At 58.1% G+C, this 13,885-nt stretch overlaps 1 protein-coding gene, 1 long non-coding RNA gene and 1 pseudogene across 2 annotated transcripts in view; 1 reads left to right on the forward strand and 2 right to left on the reverse strand.

The window, feature by feature from the left end:
* LOC127474810 (uncharacterized) overlaps positions 1-13,885 on the forward strand; it is a 1,039,526-nt gene that overhangs the window by 40,094 nt on the left and 985,547 nt on the right.
* Positions 5,899-13,885, reverse strand: part of LOC127474830 (zinc finger protein 883-like) — a 334,043-nt pseudogene continuing 326,056 nt past the window's right edge.
* Positions 12,713-13,528, reverse strand: LOC127474969 (uncharacterized). The gene is made up of 3 exons (XR_007906024.1): positions 13,402-13,528; positions 13,013-13,146; positions 12,713-12,803 (listed from the first exon to the last, which is right to left on the reverse strand). It is a non-coding gene; the product is annotated as an uncharacterized LOC127474969 (long non-coding RNA).

The following is a 13,885-nucleotide window of genomic DNA, read 5'->3' on the forward strand; positions in this document are numbered from 1 at the left end:
CGGGTCTGGGCTCCTGCCGGCCGGGCACCCCGTCACTGCTCCCTGCCTTTCAGGTCCTGCACTGCCTGAACCCCAGACAATGTGGGCCCAGCGTCCTGCAGATCATTTCCAGGCACCTGCGCAGTCAGTGCCCGGAGAGGCGTCGCCTGGCGCTCCGAGGCCTGCTGGTGCTCAGCAAGGCTCCCGCAATGGTGAGCAGGGGTCAGGGGCTGAAGCCGGGCCGGCAGCGTGAGGCTGTGCAAGGCAGTAGCTTGGCCTTGGCTGGCCTTTGGCAGCTGTGGCAGCTGCTCCCAGCTCTCCTCCTCCCCGTTCAGCTGCCCGACTCCTTTGGGACGCACCTTTGGCCTCTGGGCCCCGCGGCAGCAGCGTGGGGCTGCACCACAGCATTGTGTTCCACACAGGCTAAGAGCATGCGGAGCCTGAGTGAAAGCCTCCTGGAGCTACTGCAGGATGCAGACACAGACGCGGTTCAGATGACCCTCTCCGCGTTCATCAACGTGCTGCACTTCCAAATCGTCAAAATATCCACCCCTACTGCCCTGAAGTTGCTTGAGGCGCTGCGGCCACTCTTTGACAATGTAAGGCTCTGTGCCCCTCATCGTGGGCACTGAGTGCTGCCAGGAAACTTTGGGCCCAGTGTCTTTTCAGGCCTGTGCCCCGGTGGGCCTGGAGAAGCCAGTGCTGAGGTCTTTTCCTCTTCCTTTGCACCAGGAGCACAGCCAGCTGCAGCAGCTCTCCATGCTCCTCTTCCGGGAGCTGATGGAGGCGACAGAGAGGAGCAAGAGCCTAAAGCCACACGTGTACCTGAGTCTGGTGCCATTCTACTTCAACTGGCACAATGAGAACCAGCGTGTGGCAGAGGTGAGGACTCGTGGGCTCTGGTGTCCCCATGGCAGGAGGCTGCTGTGCCTCCTGCCCTGTCCCATGGTCGCCTGCAGCCTCCTCCTGGCCTTGGCACAGGGATGTGGGTGCTGTGCCCTGGGCTGCGGTGCCATGGCCCGCTCTCTGTTGCTGTGCAGGCCTCTTGGAGAGCACTGTTTGGTGCAGCCAGGTTCCTGAAGTGGAGAGATCTTGAGGACTTGGTGACCATGGAGCAGCCGTGGAGGTTTCCCGAGTGCCTGGTAAGGACGGCCCCAAAGCCCCAGCCCCTGATGCCCAATGTGTGGGGCTGGCAGGGTGCCTGTGTCCACTGCTGCACCCACAGACACCAGCCTGTGCCCCACACACTGCTCCCTTCCCTGGGGCATGCGGGCTCTTTTCCAAGCTCCCCTGCCCCGCAGCCAGGCTGCCATGGAGCCCCGGTCCAGCTGGGCTGTGGGGTAGGGCCGCCCCACGGCTCCCCAGGAGCACCCAGCCCTCTGCTCCCCCCAAAGCCCGGCCCCAGCAGTTGCTGGCCAGGCCTCAGGGCTCTGTGGGCAGGGGAGCCCCGTGCTGGGGGCAGGGAGCGCCCGGCCAAGGGGCAGAGCCTGAGCCGAGCCTTCCCTCTCTGCCCTGGCGCTCTTTGCAGCTGGAAAAGGACAGGAGCCGAGTGGGCCAGTACGTGCGCCAGGCCCTGCCGTTCCTGGAGAGCCCAGAGAAGCCCCTGCGAAAGCTGGCCATCAAGTTTCTGGGTGAGCCACAAGGCCGGGGTCCCTCCCCGCCCCACTGCAGCTCGGCCCCAGCCCCGGCTGCTGCAGCGGCAGCAGGATGCGGCCCAGGGCATGTGGAGCCCCGAGTGGCCTGGTGCCTGCTGCCGCCCTGTGCCAGCCCAGCCCTGGGGCGTCCCCATGCGGGAAGGCCCCGGGCTCAGCCCTGCCAGGGCAGGAGGCCGTGTGGCCGGGCTGGCAGCGCCGCTGCGGGGGACCTGTGCCTCTGGGGCCTGACAGGCTCTGTGTTCCCAGGGATCGCCGCCAGGTCCATGAAGCAGGAGCAGCCAGAGCTGCAGCTCATCTGCCAGGGTGAGCGAGAGCACCTTCCAGCTGATCCCCTTGGGCCCTGCTCCCTCCTGGCCATGGCAAGAGCTGGCTGGAATGGCCCTGGCAGGAGGGGCTCCTCACGTCCCCACACCCCTGGCCTCTCACCTTGACTCTCTTCCTTTCTCTTCCAGCCCTTCAAGACATCACTGATGACAGCCCTGCCGTCTCAAACCTGGCCCAGGAAACGCTCCACATCATCAGAGCTGTACGGAGAACTTCATTCTTCCCATTCTGGTAGTCTCCGTTGCTGCCTCTTCCAGCCCGTAGAGGTGTGACAGAAGACATCAGACTCGCCATGGCAGGCCTGGCAATTCAACACTGCTACGTGCTGAGAGCTGTACAGATGGCTCCCTACTGCAGATTCCAGCAGCTCCAAGACTGGCTGTGCAGGGCATGGCAGGCCCGGCCTTTTCCGCAGGGCAGTGTCTGCCTGTGCTGCTGCAGCTCTGTGGAGAACTGATGCAGGAAGCTCCATCTCCTGGGGCCACCTGAGCCTGTGGGGAAGATGCCTCTTCCCTGCAAGCACCTCCTTTGAGCTCAGCATGGGAATATTACATCCATGTTGTCACATACAGAAGCCCAGGAGGTTTTTTTGGTGCCCAGTGTGCACAGGGCCTTGGAGAAGAGGGGAAAAGGGCTCCTTGTGCTCAGCAACACTTGCCCCGCTGTGCAGTGGGCCAGCAAAAGTGGGCAGAAGCCCCTTGGCCTTTGGTGGTTCTCCTGGAGCCTCAATGTTTCCAGAAATGGAGGGCCAAAGGCTGGAGCTGTGGGGATGCCTGAGGACCTTGTCCTTGGAGATGGCCACAAGCCCTCCCCAGCCAGGAAGCAGCGTCTGTGTCCTGCCAGTGTGTCACTGGCTGGATTGCTCCGGGCTCCCAAGTGCCTCTGGAGCAGCTCCTCTGGAGCTCCTTCAGGGCTGCACCACTGCTGGGCAGGTTGGCGGGGCTGGGGGAGACCCGCAGGGGAGGGGGCGCTGGGAGGCCAGGAAGGGGTGAGGTGCTGTGGAGGCCCTGATGGGACAAAGGAGCGGGAAGCCTTGAGGGGAATCTGTGAGGGGATGGGTGGCAGAAGGCTGTGAGGGGACAGACTGGGCGCAGGCCCCGAGGGGCAGGGTGGAGGGAAAAACCCCCAGGACTTGGGGGGGCAGAGGCCATAAGCAGCCCCCAGGCAGCCACCTCCTTCCCTGCCAGCTGGCTTCTCTGGTGCTTTCCCGAGGCATTCCCAGCCCTGTGGCAGAAGCCCTGGAGGCCAGGCCTCAGCAGCAGTGTGGGCACACCCCCAAGGGGGCCAGGCTGGCCTGGCTGGGGACAAGGAGGGCAAGGGGGCCCTGCCAGGGCACGTCCGCCGGGTGCTGCCGGCGAGGGGCAGTGGCACAGGCAGGGCTGGCGGCCAGCCCGGGCCCCCACGGCTGCCCAGGCCACGGGACTGTGGCTGACACCCCCCTGAGCCAGAGCTCTGGGCCCACAGAGCTGCTGCCACCACGGGCAGGGCGCTGGGCTCCTCGGGCAGGGCTGCGCACTCGCTGCTGCCCAAGCGGCTCCACGCCCCACAGACAACAGCACCAGAGGCTGCCCAGGAGCAGCAGCACCCACAACGCCTGGGCCTCCTCACCCAGGCACCCACACCCGCCAGGACACCAAAAGTGGGCAGATTGTGGGCACAGTTGCACCCGCTTTGGCAAAAGGCTTCAGGGCAAGTGGCCACCACAGCTTTCCAGTGACTCCCCAGCCTCACAGCAACCCTTGGCAGCTTCAGCTGCAGCCTGTCATCCTGACTGACTTCAATGGCCCTGCTTGAGGCTGGACACGCCTTCCACACTCAGGTGTCCTTAGAGACTCTACTGGGACACCAGCCTCTGGCTGCAGCTGTTCAACCTCTCCTCCACACAGGCACCTTCAAAACACGGGCATGGGCTTCTAAACTCTACTTAAAGCACTTGAGGGCAACAAAGGAAGAAGCAACAGAAGCTGAAGCAAAGCAGGGCCTCGTGTGGTGGAGCTTCAGGGATGGAGGCAAGTAAGCACTGTGGTGTCTGCTGAAGAGATGGCCCAGTTCACCAGCTCACACTTTGCTGCTGGACGTTCCTCCTTTGGTCCTGCTGGAGCCCATTCCCTACCAGTGCATGGCCCTGCCTTGTTCCTGGATCCAATCTCCAGGACCCCTGGCAACAAGTGGGCCCTGTGTCCACCTGAGAGCAGAAACTGCCAGAACGTCTCTGCTTCCAGCACTTCTCTTGGCTGCTCCTGCAGGCGGGTGGCACCTTCAGGGGAGACACAGAACAGCTTCTCATCCCAGACTTCTCCCTGTCCCCTGCACTTCCCCAATGGACTGGACATCAGCTGCTGGCCACAGCTGAGCACACAGACATTGGAGTGTTGAACATGCGAGACTGGGCTGATTTTTTTTCCAGAAGGCAAGAAAACAAGCAAAAAGAACACAAGGAAGCTTGAGAGTCTCTCTGTCTAATCTACTTGTCCTCTGAAACTCAGCAGCTGATGGTGGCTTTGTGCTGCTGCTAATCACTTCCACCCCAAAATCATGCCAGGAAGGAGCAACAGCTTCTGCCTTCTGACAGATGCCAAGTCTTGCCACCAATTGCTCCAGCTGCCACTCCCAAAAGCCACCTGCAAGAGGGCAGACCTCAGTGCCCCTTGGCTTTGGCTGCCCTCTGGCAGAGAAGTCCCCTGAGGACACAGCTCTTTGGGGCAGGAGACGGGCAGCAGCCTTGCCAGGACTCAGGGCAGTGGTAGGTCTCCTTGGGCCAGGACTTGCCAGAGGCTGTCCCTCAAGAATCCCGGGAGCAGGCAGGGAATGCTGAGCAGAGCAAGCCCTGCCCGGATCTCCCATCAGGAAGACACTGTTCTAGGGGGAATTCACTGGGTGTACCAACTCTTCCTGACTGGCTTACTGACTCAGCCATGGTGTGTCCCTGTCACTCAGATCCCTTCTTGGCCGCACCTGATGTTGTGATTCATGTGACTGACAATACCTTTAACATCCCTGTAAATATTCCTTGTTATTTTAGTTGTATCAAAACGTGTCTACCCTCCATTTATTATTAATAATTCCCATGGGCAGAAGAGCCAAACTGTGGCTCCCAGGGAAGCAGAAGCTGGGAGGATGAGGCAGGATACAGTGAATGAAGGAAACTGTGAAATGCAGAAATCCTCAGTGGGTGGCTGATTGCTCGGATCATCTCTGCAGCAATCCCGGCAGCTGCCGCAGCCACGGCTCCTGCTGCACTGGCCATTCAGTGCAGGCCATGCCTGCAGTGCCAGTGTGTGGGCACTGTGGCAGCATCAGGAGCAGGGGTTCAGAATCTGTCTGGTTTCAATATTCCAAGTCCTCAGGAAGCGCATGGGACAAGCCCAAAGACAAGGAGCCCGGGTCCTGGCCCTCTTGGTCGTGAACTCTGCGTGTCCAAACAAAACAGGGGCAGAGGTGGGACCAAGCGGAGTCACTCTGCACCTGCCCTGAGTTCATGGGAAGGCAAAGGGAGGATGGACCTTGGCTGAGTGCTTGGAGAGAGAGAAGGTTGTTTCTCCAAGTGGAAATGCACTTGAACCAGCCTGCATGACCAGCCTGTGTTTTTCTCTGGTGGCTGAACACAGGCAGCACATGAGGGGAGGGGAATGTGTGGGATCAGGGCACTGCTTTGGGGCCATGCTGGGAATTCTGGTGGACTAAAAGACAAACACTGAGCACTGTTCACAAGAGAAGAGGAATAAAACGGGACACAGAAAAGTGTCAGTGGACAAGTCCCAAAGTGGAACTCTGTGTGTGCAGCCTCATTTTCTCCTTCAGCTCCCACAGGAGAGGAGGCAAAAAGTGGGGGTTGGGACCCCAAAACTGTTCGTGGGGGAAACTGGGGACTGAGGGGACAGTGAGAAAGTGGCAGGAACAGGGAGAAGGGTGGAAAGAGGGGGGTGGTCTGGTGGGTCCAACGGTCTCATGGGGGCCTGTTGGTACAGAGGGGTTGGCGTAGGAGGGTGGCCCCCTGAGCTCCCAACTTCCTGTGGGGTGCTGGGGGCTGCTGGATCCAATCTCAGCCTTGGATTATGACAACACTTTCAGTTTAGAGCAATTACAGAGGTGTGACTGAAACACTTTTGTCCCCCAGGTTTTAATGATGGCAAATCAGATCTATTGATTGAAAGGAATTTATTTAGGGTTCCAAATGATCAGACACTACATCTTCATCAGAATTTTTTACTGCACAAAATACACACTAAAACTACTCGTAGTACAGGATAAGATAGAATGGTGCTCAAGCAATTGTTGAAGTGATTCTACTAGACCTGGCAAAACCCAGTAATTCTTAATTAGAGGCAGATGGAACTCCAGTAGACCAACGCCCAGGGGGAGATCTCTGCTCTCAACCTCCAGGAGTGACCTTGGGGGGTCCCCAGCCAATGCAGAAATTTCCACACACACACCCCCAGGAAGGCTTCTGTTGGTGAAAGGGGACTGGCCCTTTCTGGTCAAAAGGGATGGACTGACAGTCACTGGACTCCAGGGGTTGCCTCACCATCAGGGGCTTCATTCGGGGTGGAAGTAGCGGCCGAAGCTCTTCCCGCAGTCGGGGCACTGGTGGGGCTTCTCTTACTGGTGGGTCCGTTGGTGTTGGGTCAAGGCAGAGCTGCGGGTGAAGCTCTTCCCACAATCCCCACACTTGTAGGGCCTCTCCCCGGTGTGGATGCGCCGGTGGGTGACAAGGTGGGAGTTCCGGTTGAAGCCCTTCCCGCAGTCGGTGCAGCGGAAGGGCCTCTCATCTGTGTGTGTCCGCTCGTGCAGGAGGAGACTGGAGCTGGTCTGAAACCTCTTCCCACAGTCCAAGCACTTGTAGGGCTGTTCCCCGGTGTGGATGAGCTGGTGGGAACGGAGGTTGGAGCTGTTCCTGAAGCTCTTCCCACACTCTTCACACGTGTAGGGCCGTTCCCCAGTGTGGATTCGCTGGTGTTGGATCAGGTGGGAGTTCCTGTTGAAGCTCTTGCGACACTCCCCACACGTGTAGGGACGTTCCCCAGTGTGGATGTGCTGGTGTCTGAGCAGGTCTGTGCTCCACCTAAAGCTCTTCCCACATTCCAAGCACTGGAAGGGCTTCTCTCTGCTGGGAGGCTGATCAGGGACCACCAGGTCAGAGCTCCCCTTCAAGCTCCGGCCACCTTCCCAGCACAGGCTGGCTCTTTCCTCCTCAGAGCACCCTGGGATGGCTTTGGAGCCCCTCCTGCGGGGGGATCTCCGGCCCTTTTCCTCCCCGCTGCCTTCCTGCGCCGGGGAGCCCTTCAAAACGGCCTCTCCCACCAGGCTCTCACGGGGGGATTTGTCCTCCGCGCTCTCCCTCCTCAGCTCGGGGCCTGGGGCAGGAAGCAAGAAGGACAGGCAGGGGATTTGCCTCCGGCCCACAGGGAAGGCCAAGGACATCCCCCCAACTCCGGCCCCGGCAGGATGGCGGCGCCAGCGGGGTTGTCCTGCAGCCGGGGCCATGCTGGGCTGACAGAGCCAGCACAACACCCGCCCAAAGGGACACTGACTTCCTCCTCACCTGCCTGGGGGGCCCAAGGCATCTTCCTCTTCCTCGCAGCCTCCTCCTCCATCCGACCAAGCTTTGGGAAGGACAAATCCTGATGGGGGGAAAACAAGGGCTGAGCACGTTGGCTTGGGGGTTCCTCCTACCCAAGTCCATCTCTAGAACTCACCAGGCATCCTGTGACCATAAAAACCTCCAAAACACTAAGATTCAGCCTAAAGAAACCCAAACCACCAAGATTCAGGCAAAAAACCCATCAGAAATAGCAAGACGACTTTTATTCCCCCCAAACTGCAAAAAGTTGCGACTCAGGTAAAAAATATTCCAAATATGAAGATTAGCCCAAAACATCTCTCCCAGAAGTTACCCCTTCTCTGGTTTCCCCCCATGGGGTACAGAGAGTCTCCCCTGTCTGGGATGCTGGGAGTTTTGGGGGTCCCAAGGGTCCCTTCTCCTCTGACTCGCTTTCAGGTGCCACATTCCCTGATATTCCCCCTCTCCAGGTTCTCCACTCTGTTGCCCCAGGGATCCCAGGGGTCCCCACTGTCCAGGCTTCCCCTTCTCCATGCTCCCCCTTTCAGGTTCCTGGGGGTCCCAGGGCTCCTCCCTCTCTGTGCTCCCCCCTCCAGGCTGCCGGGGGTCCCCCAGCTCCGCCATCTCCCCGCTCCGCCCTCCACACTCGGCAGCTCCCGGGCTCCACACCCACCCCCGGCACTCCCGGGGGGCCCCAAACCCGCTGTGTCCCCCCCGCCGGCACCGGGCTGACAATGGAGCCGGCGGGGCCTGACCCAGCAACACCAACACCCACCGTGGGGGGGACCCGCATCCCCCCACCCACCGCCGGGGCTCTGCCCCCATCCCAGCCCGGCACCCCCAAAAAACACCTCCTGCCCACCCCCAAGAGCCCCCAAGGGCACAGCCCTGCACAAGGGCCGGCTGTGCCCAAGGCAACCAAACAGCCCCACAGGTGGGGGACACCAGAGGCTGCCCCAGGGCAACGAGAGCAGGGAGTGGATCGGGCCCCATGACACGTGGGCAGGCTCTGGGTTCAGCCTGACCAGGGGCAATTTGGCACCAACAGCACGGCCCCGACCACTGGCTCAGCACAGGGGGCCCGAGCTCCCCCCTCTCCAGGCTCTCAGGGCTCTTGCACCTCTCCCCTCTCTCCAGCCTCACCCACTCTCCAGGGTTCAAGGCAAGTAACCCTGTCCCTTGGCTCTCTCTCTGCCAGCTCAGTGTGGGGCACACGGGCTGGGGGTCCCTCCCAAGCCCCCCGGGCAGCCGGCGTTGGCTGGGGGGATGTGAGGGCTGGGCCTGCTCAGCACAGCCCCGGCCTCGTGCCCAGCACCTCTTTCCTGCCCCACACAAGAGCTTCCCGGCCCCCCCAGGGCTCCCCTGCTGCTGCCTCTGCTCCTGGCCCTGCCTTTGCTGCTCCCTTGGCTGGGGCAGCGGCTGCAGGGGGGGATGGCAGCAGCTTCAGCTCCACGGCACTTCCTGGGGGGAGCTCAGCCCGGGGGGACGGGCAGGGACCTGATGGGGATGGACAGGGGCCCAGCAGGGACAGCCAGGGCCTGCAGGGGAAGGCACAGGCACAACCTGGCCCCCCACACTGCCAGGGCTGTCTCTGCTCCTCCTTGCAGGCTCCGTGGCCAGGCACAGTTTGTGTTCCTGGGTGCCCACCATCTCAGCACTTGGAGACGCTCAAATCAGCGCCCGCAGCTCTGCAGCAAAGCCCCAGCTCACCTGGCACACAGGGGATGGACACAGCACCTGCTCGGGGATGGGCACAATTTTTCCTTTTCTCCACCACGGGGCTCTCCTTCCTCAGCAGCACCTCTGCCTTGCACTTATTCTCAGCCTCACCTCAGGGACAGCTCTGGGCTCACCTCCGCGCCACTTCTCAGCCTCACCTCAGGGCCTGGGCTCAAGGACAGGAACCTGCAGGGAGGGGACATCATGGGCAAGCTGAGGGCTGCCTGCTTGCACTGGCCTCTGGGCTTCTTTCTCTTTCTAGAACCATCCCAGAACCTCTTCTGTTTTTCTAACATTACACTGGGCACGCTCTGCCTCCTCTTCAGCTCCCTGTCCATCCCCACTCCCAGCTCCCTTTCTGCCTGCCTGCTCTCCAGACACTCTGGCCCCAGCCCGGGGGGCTGACGGGGCTTCTTGTGGCCAAAGGGCAGGACCCGGCCCTTGGCCTGCTGGAACCTCATCCCCTTGCAATCAGCCCATGGATCCAGCTGGGCCAGGTCCCTCTGCAGAGCCCTCCTGCCTTCCAGCACATCAACACACCCCCAGCTTGGGGTCACCTGCACATTTGCTGATGAAATGCCTGGTTCTGCAGCAGCTGCAGATGCTCAAGGGGCAGCAGGACCAAGTCAGGAGCCTGGGAGGGGCTTTGGGGATTGGGGGTACAAACCAGGACAGACCAATACAGATCAGGACAAACCAGGACAGACCAGCACCTCCTCACTGCCCCCCAGATCTCTCCTGGAGCTGGGCCACGTTGTCCTGGGACACCTGAGCCCCCCCCAGTGCCCTCCCAGCACAGCCCAGTGCCCCCAGTACAGCCCACTGTGTTCCTGTCCCAGGGTGCCAGGTGATCCCTCTTTGGGGGGGGTTGGAAGGGATTTGAGAGGAGCTGGGGGAGATTTGGGGAGATCTGGGGGGGGGTTGATGGGGATTTGGGGGATTTTGGGGTGCTTTGGGTGTATTTGGGGGAGTTAAAAGGGGTCTTGGGGGGGTCAAAGGGATCTGTGTGGGGAGGGGATTAAAGGGAAAATGGGGGCTAAGGCACATTTTGGGAGGTTAATGATGTCTGGGGGGAAAGAGGACTAGCAGCACTATGAGCAGGTGACTCCTGAGACCCCCCTAGTGTACCCAAGACACTCTTTGTGACCCTCAAAACCCTCTGGGACTCCCAAAATCCCCCGAGAAACCCCCTAAACTGCTTCAAAGACACCCCCCCAAAGCCCTCCAGGACTTCTCAGTTCCCTCAGAGACTCCAAAACTCTCTCACGGACTCCCAAACCCCTTCAGGGACCTTCAACCTCCTCCCTAAGTCCCCTCACGACATCAGCCCCCCCCAGAGATACCTTAAAACCGCCTCAGGGACCCCGAAAAGCCCCTAAGGGACCACAAAACCACAGAACAGCAGAAGAGCTTTCTGTAAAGGAAGGGAGCAGAGAATCTGAGAAGGAGGAGACCGACGAAAAACCGAACCAAAGCAATAAAATCATCCTGGCCCTTGCAGTTTTTCCTCCACCTTTTTCTCATTTTTCCTTTTTTTAGGGTTCTTTCTTTGGTTGGGTGGTTTTGAATTTTTTTTCCGAAGGAATTTCTCAGGACCCGAATCCAACATCCGGGTTCTTGGGAGGCCTCCCGGGCCCCGCGGCCCCCGACAGGGTTGCAATCCCGCGCTCTGCCTCTCGGGAACCCCCGAACCCCCGCGCTAAACCCTCCCGAGCCCTCCGGCCTTTCCCCCCACAGCCGCGCTCCCCGCAGCCCCCGAGGGGATCCCCAGAGCCCGCTCTCACCCGCTCCCGCCCGGTCTCACAGACAAAGGAAGGCCCCAGCGCCATCGTGACTTCCCGGCAGCCAACGCGGCGCTCTGCGCGCGCACCGCCTGCACAGACCCCGCTGCAGCCAATCAGCGCGCGGCCACTGCCCCGTCCGCCCGCCTTCTGCCACGCCCACCGCCTTGCGCGGTGCACTGTGGGACTTGTAGTTTTCGCGGGGGTCAGCGGCCATTTGCATGGACTTTTTGGGTTTTCTTTTTTTTTTCTCTTTTTTCTTTCTTTCTTCTTTCTTCTTTCTATTCCCCCCTTTTTCTTTCCCTTTTTTCTATTTTTCTTCCTTTTTTTTATTTCTTTCCCGTTCTTTTTTTCCTCTTTTTCCTCCTTTTTCTCTTTTTTCTTCTTCTTTTTTTTTTCTTTTTTCCCTTTTTCTTTTTTTTTTTTTTTACATTGTTTTCTATCAGTTGTATTTGCAAGGAAGATTTAAAAACAAATCAAAACAATCTCCAGGTACATATCTTAAGACAACAGATAATCTGGCATTGTTCCAGGTTCATGAGGATTCCCAAGATCACAAACACTGAGATGTGAAGGGTGCTCACACAAAAAACAGCTTTCCCTGTTTTTTTCCACACGTAAAGCAAGTGTGGAAGGGGCATTTGGCCCCAGGCAAGATGCTTTTACAGCTACTTTAGGCAGTCCAAAGTGGATCTGACTGGCAAATGGGATTATGCCCATTCTTTCAAGGAGGATTTGAAGAGTACACTGAGGGGAAACATTGAGGGCCATTTCTTCATCTGCTGAAGGGATGAGAAGAGAGGGGAGCAGGTGCTCTGGCCCCAGACCTTCTCTCTGCTTTGAGGACAGTTCTGTGTTTTCCTCTGTCCATTGAATTCCCAACAAAGAAGGAAAAAACTACAGGAACTCCAGTCTGGAGTGCTCAGGACATGTGGAAGCAGGGGAATTTTTCTTCCCAGCTGGGATTGAGAGTGCAATTTCACACTCCTTTGCAGAGCATTGACTGAGACATCCCATTTCTGCCCAGGGATCTTCCAGGGGGAACTCAATCTGGGCTCTGGGCAGGTCCTTGCAGGGGCAGCAGCTTCCTCTGCACATTTGAGGGGATAAAGCTGCTCTAAACCTACACTCCAACTACTCCACAGCAATTTAGGACCTCTGAGGACAGTTCCCCACTGTTTCCACCCCGGCAGAGACCTGAACACATCCTGTGGGCACTGTGTGACCACCCCTGGCATTAACACCCTGCAGGAATGAAGACACTGACTGTAAAGACACTTGTCTACCTGGAAACCTCCACTTTCTTTGCTACTATACAGCAATAACATTTTCTATTCATATTGCAGCTACAGACTTAACAAATAGAATTGCATATATTGTGCTTTAGAAATTAAAATGCATTCCAAAGTCAGGCAATGCTAAACAATGAAAGTCTTGAAACCCTCCCCCCCTCTTTCCAGTTTCAGAACCTGCCCACTTCCTCACTCTTCACAAAGGGAGAAACTCTGTCTCTCCACCTCTGAAACAAAAATTCCCTCCCCAAAAGTGATCAGAAAGAGTCTACTTAGGCACTACTGCAAATGGAAGTTGTCTAATAACCATTCCTTCTAACTCAGGAAGAGGAGGAGGAGAAGAAAGTCACAACAAATGTTTGGATTCCTTCCTCTCCGACGTTTTCTCTTCCCTATCTGAAGCTCTGGGACATGTGCAGGGGGGTCAGCATCTCTTCAAAGATGGCTCCTTTCACATCAGAGCCCCTCAAACTGGCTTCCTGGAGGTCACAACCTGCTGGGTCACAATTGGGAAGGGGAAAAGAAAAAGAAGTGTCAATGGAATGCACCCAGAACTCTGTTCAAAGCTTTACTTGAAGTACATTTACCTGAACTCCATTGTACTCTGAAGCTGGAGAGCTCAGCCAAAAGCCAGCAATCCCCCCAATTACCAGCTGACGATAGCAGAGAAAGGAATAGGATGGAAAATGAATCCCAACTCACTTCCAAATCAGTTCCTGCCAACGTTGCTCCCCTGAGGTTTCAGTTCTTTAGTTTGGCGTTTCTCAGCGTTGCAACTCGGAGGTTCATTCCTGTCATCTGACTGCCCTCCATGGCCACTCCTTTCAGGCTGGCACCTGGAACACACACAGAAAGGAGTTCTGTGAGGAAAACCAGTCAGAAACACAGCAGCTGCACACTGGTGCTGCCTCAGAGCTGTGTGAACTGGAGGAGGACAAGGGGATTTGGGGCTGAGATGGTCACAGACTCAGTGCAGCCCTTGTGGGCCCTTCTCCGGGTTGGACAAACCACAGCTGGACCTTTTCTGGGCCATAGAAATGCACAAACACAGGCTTCAGTTGGCACAGATTCACAAGGCAAAAGCTTCTCACCTTCCAGATTAGCTTGAAGGCCTGATGGGTCCTCAGAGTTGCAGCCTTTCAGGGACGCTCCCTCTGCGTTGGAGCGCAGCATCTTCACCCCTGGCAGGTTGGCACACTGGCACAGACAGGAGTCACTGAGAGCCAGAGGAACAACACCAAAGACAATCAAGAAGACACTTTTAATTTCTGCTTTGGGAGTCAATCCCATTAAATCATTAGTGTGAGGAGGTGTAAAAGCTTTGGGAACCAGAACAACTCTAGAATATATTTAAGAACTCGATGTTTTACACCCCTCTGTTTGTTCCAGCTCCTCTCTGTTAACACAAGCCCAGCCCTCCCAAGCTGCAGCAGCTCTTCCATCCAGCACAGAGCCTGACAGGTCAGCCCTCTCCAGGCTGGCACAGCACAGGTTGGCACGGGCCAGGTTGCAGCGGCTCAGATTGGACACCTTGAAGTTGATGCAGCAAAGATCCAGGTGGGAAAGATCTGCTCC

The sequence above is a fragment of the Manacus candei genome, unplaced genomic scaffold, assembly GCF_025592945.1.
Source record: "Manacus candei isolate 608988 ecotype Guabito, Panama unplaced genomic scaffold, ASM2559294v1 h1tg000045l, whole genome shotgun sequence".
NCBI lineage: Eukaryota > Metazoa > Chordata > Aves > Passeriformes > Pipridae > Manacus > Manacus candei.